The following is a 9,787-nucleotide window of genomic DNA, read 5'->3' as shown; positions in this document are numbered from 1 at the left end:
ACTTATATTTGTTGAAGAGAATGGAGAGGAATAGAGAGACAATGTCCAAACATGAAGGTTAAGCTACTTGCTTACTATGTTTATCAGCATTTCTTTCTAGTTACCCTATGTTCAATATCTAATTTGCCTTTTTATTTGTCAGGTCTCTTATGTCTAGCAATTTTTTATATTCTTGAGAAGGCCAAGAAAGAGCAATGCATGTGCATCTGCTATTATGCTGGCACAATGAAATATCAGATATGTTGTCCTTTTGGTGACCAGTTTGTCGTTGATTTGGGAAGCAAGACCTGCACTTGTAGAAAATGGCAACTGAGGGGAATCTCATGTGGCCATGCAGTTGCTGCTATTTATAGGAGACATGACAAGCCAGAAAAAAATGTAGCATGCATCTACTGGAAGAGTACATACATAAAGAGTTATGAACCTGTGTTGAATCCAATCAATGGTCCTAATTTGTGGGCCCCAGTAGATTTACCACCAATGAAGCCTTCAAAATATAGGAAATCACCTGGAAGGCCAAAAAAGGCGAGGAAAAAGGGACTAGATGAAGATAGGAATAGGCAGTCATGTGTAAATCCATCTAAACCTCACAAAGTTAGCAAGGTTGGCACTAAGATGAGCTGTAGTCTGTGCAAGAAATACGGCCATAATAGGAGGAGCTGCCCTGAAAAAAATCAGCAAACTGCTCCAGTAGAAATAAGAGCAGATGGCCATATGGATAAGGAAACTAGTGGGACCAGCACACAACAAACAGATGCCATCAGAAATGAAACAAGGCATACCAGTACTGGTCCAACTACTTCTAATGTCACTCACTTAAATACACAAGAGAGCTGCACGGCTGCTCCTCAAAGCCAGACTCAACAGAAAATTGGTGGAGAACAACCAGTCAAGGGCACAAGAAAATGCTCATTTTGCAGGAAACCTAGCCATTCAAAGAAAGGTTGCAAGCTGAGGCAATGGACCTTTAGAAACTCACTGGACATGACTGGAGAACTTGGACTCAACAGAGCTGCAACTGATTCTCTGATCAACCCATATGAGACAGCAAAAAAAGTACTAAATCTGGACATGTAAGTACTATGAAATTTCAGTTTGTTGCTGTGTGAGATGTGAAAATGTTCACTCTCCTATTAACTACTTCTTATCTCATGACATGTAGTTGAACTCCAATACTGGTGACTTCAGTTATTCACACAGTCCAGGGATAACAGTGAGAGCACCAGAGTCATACATTGATGATAGGTAGACAGAAGAGCTTGGTTCTACTAGCTGTGTCACCGGACGACTTCAACCAACTCCCTTCACTTGGAGGGGGAACATGTGTGTAAATCTATCTATATTGCAGGCAGCAGCAAGCCACGTGAATCATTCAACTGCCATTGCCAATGTGCAGCTCCATGGGAATGCAAATGAAGCTGCAAAGTTAGGCAATTTAAATCAGCCTCCAAAATAGTTTGAAGTTGTAAATCGCAATGTGCAGCTCTATGTTTAGCTGGGTTTTGTGAATTTTTGTTGCTTTGTAGGGAGCTGATGTTTTGTAAATGGCAAATGCTGTTTGTTAATGGCAAGAAATTCTAGCTGTTGTTTTGTAAATTTGTGGAACTTCTGGTCTTTTGGTGTAAGGCTAAACATGCCTTCTTCTTAAATGATCAAATTCAGCTCATTTTCAATTGCATTTATTATGTCAAACAGTTGATGGTGTTACAAATGTTTACAGGTTTATCATCCGCTGACAAAAGTAGTTCAATAAGTTGGGACACTGTAGTCCCTCAACTAAATAAAACTGAGAATGTATGAACAATACTTCATTACATAGGGACACTTAGGTCCCTAAAGTTCAAACAAAACAGCATGTCAGTCCCTACTGCTTCTTCAAGCATAGCTACATTACACCAGAAACCGTAGCTTATAAAGAGAGACAAAATTACATCTTTTCCATCCCAATTACATAGCACCATTTTCCCTTGCATTGCATGTTGCACTCTACTACATCGTTGCTTCTTTTCCCACATACATGGACATTTTCTTGTCAAACTCCAATGATGACCTTTATGGCCCAAAGTTGAACAAAAGGATCCATACAATAGCAACAACCCAATGAAGAAACAAGTACATCTTCAGCCTTCTTAGTTTTGCTTCCTGCAGCTTTGAGTTCTCTTGCAACCTCTCAATCTCAGACTCCAATTTTTTTTTGGTTCTTATCAGTCCAGGGATTATATCCTTCGAACTTTGACACATCTCAGGATCCACCCAATCCCAATACCTGCATCCCCCCGATTCTTGCATTAACAACACCATTGAGAGAGTAAATACAAGTTTACTTAAGTGCATTGCATACAAATCAAAACCATAGAGGAAGAAGTGCAAACAGATATAATGGAAATGGAATCACCCTGTAATTTGGACATCGACAAAACCTTCTTCCTGGGTTTAAATCAGTCCATGATGTCATCATCAATGCTTGTTTTCCACAGTTGCATGTGTCCCTAACCATCTCTCATTTGTCTTCTTTCTTATCTTCAGATTTCCGCCGGCTCTCGACCAAGAAGTTATTACCAGCTATTTCGGTACTTAGGGCACAACCCGTCTCTTTTATGAATTGGATCGGGTCAATTATATGACTCGATTCTGCTTGATAAAAAGAGGGAAAGTTTCCCTCCTTTGTACTAAATAAATTTTTTTCTTTTTATATATTTTCTATGAATTTCCATCCCTGCCCTTGGTCAGTGGCGCTTGTTTTACACGCTCGGAAAAGCCTGATAATTCTGTGGATTCCGGCAACGGTTATACTTAATTGGGACGGATTCAGTAGTTGGGGGACTTAAGTGTCCCATTTTGAAATTTAGGGATTAAAGTGGGAAACAGGGTATAGTTTAGGGGGTCAAAAGGGAATTTACCCTTCTTTAAAAGTTCATCTCTTAAGGAATCAGGAATTTTCAGCTTTGCGCGACCATATTTGGAAAATCAGATCTTGAGTTTTGTAAGTTCAAAAATGGAAAACTTTATACCGTTGGAAACGAGATTCAAAGTACTAAAACTTCCCTGAAAACACTTTTCCAAGATTCTAACCAGAAACTATTCTAATTTCAGCTCAAAGTTACTGTTTCATGAAGACAGGACATAACCAGTCTTGGTTTTTTAGCAATGTTTGAAAATTCGGTAAAATTCACAGAAAGTGAATTACCCTCTGAAATTTATAACACAGCAATAGTTCCAAATCAAGTTTGAAACACAATAAGCGAAACTAAATTTGGAGTTTTGAGCAACAAGATATAATAGTTTGAAGTTGGCTGATTTTCGCAACCTGTTCAGGGATTTGGAGACATTTTTATATGGGGTGACATTTGAGATTTTTGCGGACTATAAGAGTCTTAAATATCTATTTTCTCAAAAGAAGTTAAATTTGAAACAGATATGATGGGAAGAATTTCTAAAGGATTACGACTACACTATGAATTATCACCCTGGGAAGGCCAATGTAGCAGCAGATGTGTTAAGTCAAAAAACTCAAATGACAGGGTTAATGGTTCGAGTGGAGTATGTTGAAAAACGTGAGCGAGTGGAATTCTCGCCTAGAGGGACCAAAGGTTGTATTTGGGAATTTGGCATTAAAGTCTCCATTGTTAGAATGCATTAAAGAGGCACAAAAGAAGGATGATATGGTGCAGAAATGGTTGGAGAAAGCACAGAAAGAGGGAATTCAGGATTTTAAAGTAGGGCCTGAAGGAGTACTGAGATTTCGATATCGAATCGTGGTGCCTGGTAATGAAGAAATAAGAAGGGAATATGGGAGAAAATGCACGGATCTAAGTAAACGATACACTTTGGGAGTAATAAGGTATACCAAGATTTAAAAAGGTTGTATTGGTAGGATAGCTTGAAAAAGATAGTGGCTAGATTTGTTCAAACATGTCTTGTCTGCCAGTAAATTAATGCTGAGTATCAGAAATCTTCGGGACTTTTACAACCTTTAGAGATACCCGAGTGGAAATGGAAACGTATTACCATGGATTTCGTAACAGGGTTGCCAAGGAGTGAAAAGGGGCATGACGCAGTTTGGGTGATAGTAGATCGGCTTACTAAGACTGCACATTTCCTACCGGTGAATATGAAATACCCTTTGGAGAAACTAGCAAAGTTTTATATGGATGAAATTGTGAGGTTACATGGAATTCCTGTAAGTATCGTTTCTGATAGAGATCCGAATTTTGTTTCCCGATTTTGGCAAAAATTTCAAGAGACATTGGGGACCAAATTAAACTTGAGTACAGCGTATCATCCCCAAACGGACGAACAGCCAGAGAGGACAATCCAGACTTTGGAGGATATGTTGAGATCATGTATAACAGAATTCAAAAAAAACTAGAGTCACCATATGACATTGGTCGAGTTTGCATATAATAACAGTTACCATGCTTCAAATTCGAATGGCACCTTACGAAGCACTTTATGGAAGAAAATGTCGATCGCCGACCTATTGGGATGAAATAGGAGAGAAAGATTTTGGATCCGATCACTATACCCTGGATTGAGAAAGCATATGAAAGAGTAAAGATAGTTCGAGATCGGCACCAAAACGCCCAGAGTAGACAAAAGAGTTATGCGAATAATAGAAGTAAAGATTTAGAATTCGAAATGGGGGATAAGGTCTTCTTAAGAGTTAAACCCTTGAAAGGAGGAGTTGTATCAAAGAAAGGGAAGAAATTAAAACCAAGATATATTGGACCTTTTGAGATTCTTCGACGAATTGGGAAAGTGGCATATCGGTTGGATTTGCCTACTAGTATGTCTAAGATCCATAACGTTTTCCACGGCTCTATGCTCAAGAAGTATCATCCGGATCCAATTCATGTGATACAACCGAAAGATATTGAAGTATATGAGTCGCATTCGTATGAGAACATCCTATGAAGATTCTTGATTGAAAGGTATAGGACTTGAGAAACAAGAAAGTTCCTTTGGTTAAAGTCCTTTGGAGAAATCACGACGTTGAGGAAGCCACTTGAGAAGCAGAAGAAGAGATGCAGAAAAAGTTTCCTGCGTTGTTCGTTTAGAAAGGTGAGAATTTTGAGGACAAAATTCTTTTAATGGAGAAGAATGTGAGGGCTCTAAAAAAAATTTTACAATTTTTGAAAGATAAATAATAATGATGAAAATATTTATATTATGTGAGTTTGCTAATTTTTGGTATTTTCATCTATTAAAATGTCATTTTATATCTTAGTTGAATTTTTATTATTAATTGCCTGGTTATCGTTTGGTTAGCATTAAGTGTGAAACTTTGGATAGACAAAAGAGTTATGCGGATAATAGAAGAAAAGATTTGGAATTCGAAGTGGGGGATAAGGCCTTTTTAAGAGTTAAACCCTTAAAAGGAGGAGTTGTATCAAAGAAAGGGAAGAAATTAAAACCAAGATTCATTAGACCTTTTGAGATTCTCCGACGAATTGGGAAAGTGGCATATCAATTGGATTTGCCTACTAGTATGTCTAAAATCTATAACGTTTTCCATGTCTCTATGCTCAAGAAGTATTATCCGGATCCAACTCTTGTGATACAACTGAAAGATATTGAAGTATATGAGTCGCTTTCGTATGAGAACATCCTATGAAGATTCATGATCGAAAGGTAAAGGACTTGAGAAATAAGAAAATTCCTTTGGTTAAAGTCTTTTGGAGAAATCATGACGTCGAGGAAGTGACTTGAGAAGCAGAAGAAGAGATGCAGAAAAAGTATCCTGAGTTGTTCGTTTAGAAAGGTGAGAATTTTGAGAACAAAATTCTTTTAATGGGGGAAGGATGTGAGGGCTCTAAAAATTTTTTTTTTTACTATTTTCGAAAGATAAATAATAATGATGAAAATATTTATATTATGTGAGTTTGCTAATTTTTGGTATTTTCATCTATTAAAATGTCATTTTATATCTTAGTTGAATTTTTATTATTAATTGCCCGGTTATCGTTTGGTTAACATTAAGTGTGAAACTTTGGAGTGGTGACGTGGAATGTAGTATTAAGATGAAATCTAAAGCATGTAAGGACTTTAAAGAAATAGAAAAATGAATGGATAATGTAGGTTGAGAGAAATCTAATAAAGGATATGATGTCGCATGAGAATACAACACATAAACGAGTAGGTAAGGTGGTCCCTACTACATTTTAAAGGAAGAAACTAGACTTGAGAGTTCATTCTCTCTCTTCCTCCTTGAGCCAACCGAAATTTGAGAAAGAGAAAGAGACTTGAGAGCTCTCCATTTCCTCCTCCATCTTGCTCTTGAAGATCACTTGACAACCCATCACCCACCACAATTTTTCCTCTTTTTTTTCTTCTTTTCTTATTAAGGGCCGAGAGAGAGAGAAAGCCGAGAGAGAGAGAGAGAGAGAGCTCGAGAGAGAAAGGGAGAGAGAGAGAGAGACCAAGAGAGAAAGGACACCATCCATCTTGCTCCTTGTGGATTTGTGGAAGAAATCACCCAAACAAGCTAGAAGATTTGACTTTTCTTTAGGAAACTTGAAGGGGGAATCTTGGAAGGAAGTTTTGAGATTGAATCACACTAGATCTAGTTAGATTTTGAGGTAAGAACAAGAAATTACCCTTAATCGTTAATTTCTAGCCGTGAAAATGTTAGACTCATTTGATTTAAGTAAGATCTTTGGTAGATCTAGAAATTTTCTTGAAATTATACCACTAGATGTTCTAGTAGTTAAAATACCAACATAGCTCTTGATTTGTGGGTTTGATTTACTTGGAAATTTTCCTATTGATAACCAAGGGCTAATGATTGATGAAACCCATATGGATTTGAGTGAGTTTTTGTTGGCGAAATTCTTGAAAAATTTTCGATGGGCTAGCCGAATGAAAAGGGTTAATTTTCCACCTTCATTTTTGACATTTTTGTGTTCTTTTTGACTAAATTTCACTCAAGTGACTTGGTATTATGTTAAACTATGATTGTATGTTGAAAGTTAGGAATTTTAACGGTTAAAAGTCACTTTATTTCACTATTTTTGGGCTAAAAATTATCCGGGCAGCAATGGTGAACTAGAGACTGTTTTGCCCTTGATTTTGTGCTTTCATGCATCGAATTTTGAGGAAAACTATTCTAGATAGATATTATTTTCATAACTCGAGCTTACGTGTCGAGTTCAAGTGAATTTGGTTTAGTTTCGCAAATTGTTGGGGGCGAAACTTATTGTCTCTTTTTACGTGTTTATAGTAGTGATTGAAAACTGTGATATCGATCCTAACTTGGATTCTGAGCTTTGATTTATTGGTGAGTTTCATGTATGTTATCTGTCTTGATTTTGCAAATGTGACTTAGATGTGAACTTGATGTTGTGACCGAGATGAATAGTGTTTTGAATTATTGAAGTGTTGTGATGTCGCCTAGGTTGTTATCCCATCGACGATCAGTGATTGATTGTGCATGTTAATTCTTGGGAATTCCTAAATCCTATAGGTGAGTCTGTCGATTCGAGCCAGTCATGGGACTTGGTCGAGGAGATTTGACGAGCCATAGGAGAGTGTTTTATATTCACTGGACTTGGCATTTAGACTTATCCCTTTTGAAGTGAAAACTATATTATACTCGAGCAATACCCATTTTAAGTGTTTTAGATTTCGGGTTCGGTAGGGGGAGTCGTTGGAAGGAGAGTCAAGTAAGTGGAGTTCTACACAGTGATAAAACTTGAAAGTCGACGGAGCGTCGACTACGTGAAATAAGATCAAGATTCGTGGACATTGGCTCCTAAGAGCCATCCATATCCTACCCCTTGATGTTGTTAATTTGCTTTCCTTACTTGCTTTGAATTGTGAACTTGAAGTGTAATTTGAACTGCTCTATGTGACTGTATGCTTTTTGGAACTCGCTGGTATTAGCTCATTCTTTCCAATTTGTTTTCCTTAACAGGAATTGAGAACCCGAGTGAAGCCACTGTCAGTTAGGGTGTGGCCATGTTTCTTTTGTATCTTATTTTGGATTGTTAAATTGTGAATTCGATATTTTGGAAGCTTGTAAGATGAACTTTGATTGTATCTTAAGGATGTTGGATCGTATTTTGTTAGTAGGGTTGTAAGTTGAACTTAGTTATGTTATAAGTTGTGGAATTGCTATTTTAAATACTTTGGAAGTATTTTATTCGATCATATGAGTGAGTCTTGGCGCGAGTTGGGCAGCCAACCCGCAGAACCCTTTGGTTCGCCTTAGGAGAATGTGGGGCTGTTACGATGCACATAACATTTGGGAAGAAATTTTTGTAATCACCAATTCCCACCTAAACCCAAGAAGGAAGCAGCTTCAGCAAATCTATCTTTATGCAAACCCTAGAGATATTGGTTTAGAATACACTATTGTAGTTGCATCTATGAACAACGGATGACCTAAAGTTGAGATAATTTGAAATAGACACTATTTATTGAATAGGTGGATCACAGCTTTTTTCAGATTACACCAAACTGAAACTAAGGATGACTCTTTACAAACATGCAACAATGTCAATGACTTAAATACTTGCATTGGACAGGCACAAGAATACCAAATATTGCGAGATCATATTCTATGAAAACTTAGCTCATTGTTAAGAGAGCTATTTTTACACAATTATTCAATTGAACTACTCAGCAATTGGTTGGTGAAAAAGAATTGAATATGAGAAATTTTCACTAGTACAAATAGTTCAATTACTATATAAAGATATAAAAATTAGTCATTCACTCTTCATACTTTTTCCCATAGAATAGCAAAGCAATTTGGGTATCGATAGCAAAAAAGGTTTCTTAAATATGGATTATAGCTCCCTTCTTCTTGCTATTTTGATTTTTGAATTTTGAACACTAGGAATCCGTTGCCAATGGTGGGCACTTCAGCCACTTTGAGATCAGTCGCCAACTGAACAACCACCAACACCAGGAAAACGATCTTTTGCTGCTGTGCTTTCTGGTCTTTCTTCATCATCTAATGCTGCTGATGTCAAAGTGCATTGCAATAGATATGGGTGAACCATCTTTACATCTTTTTCGTCAGGACATGCTTACAATTCCACAGCCTTTCTCAAATTCTTTAGTGGAAAGATTTGCAGCTGGAAAGCCATCAATGGTGATAATCTGAAAGTTAATTACCTCATTAGGCTTTAAGGGTGATTGCCTTCTAGGCTTGTTAGATCGAAAACATATTCTTCTTCAGTCTGTCTTGGCTGAAGATTTTGCTAGACTATGGTGTCGTCGATCTTGGTACATCGATGACATGCCCTTGGTTTTATCAAAATGGACAATTGATGTCAGTCCAGACCAGGACTCTTCACTAGCATCTGTATGGATTAACCTGTCAGGTTTGCCTTTGCCTTTCTTCTCTCCTAGATACTTACACAAATTAGGGAGTCTCTTAGGTAGGCTACTCAAAATTGATGATGTGACTTTGTCCCTCAAACGCCCATATGTGGCCCACATTCTAGTGGAAATTGATATTAAGATGGAGCAAAAGACAAGAATTTGGATCGGTGATGATAATTGGTTCTATGTGTGACAAGAATGTTGGTTCAGGTTTGGCAGAACAATTTTAAAAAAATAATTGAGCCTGAAGACATCTATGTTGGAAATAGTTATAGTTAGTGATGAATCCTACATTGAAAGTATGTGAAGAATGGAAGAGGTTTATAATCAAGTGCACACCTATTAAATTCAATTTGGATTGTAGAAAATTTTGGAGGGAAATTTCAAAATTACACATGCATTTGCCATGTTGACTATTAAATTAAAATATAAATTTAATGGTCAAAAGATTGGCACT

Source organism: Coffea arabica, chromosome 7e, assembly GCF_036785885.1.
Source record: "Coffea arabica cultivar ET-39 chromosome 7e, Coffea Arabica ET-39 HiFi, whole genome shotgun sequence".
Lineage (NCBI taxonomy): Eukaryota > Viridiplantae > Streptophyta > Magnoliopsida > Gentianales > Rubiaceae > Coffea > Coffea arabica.
This window is presented reverse-complemented; position numbering follows the sequence as displayed.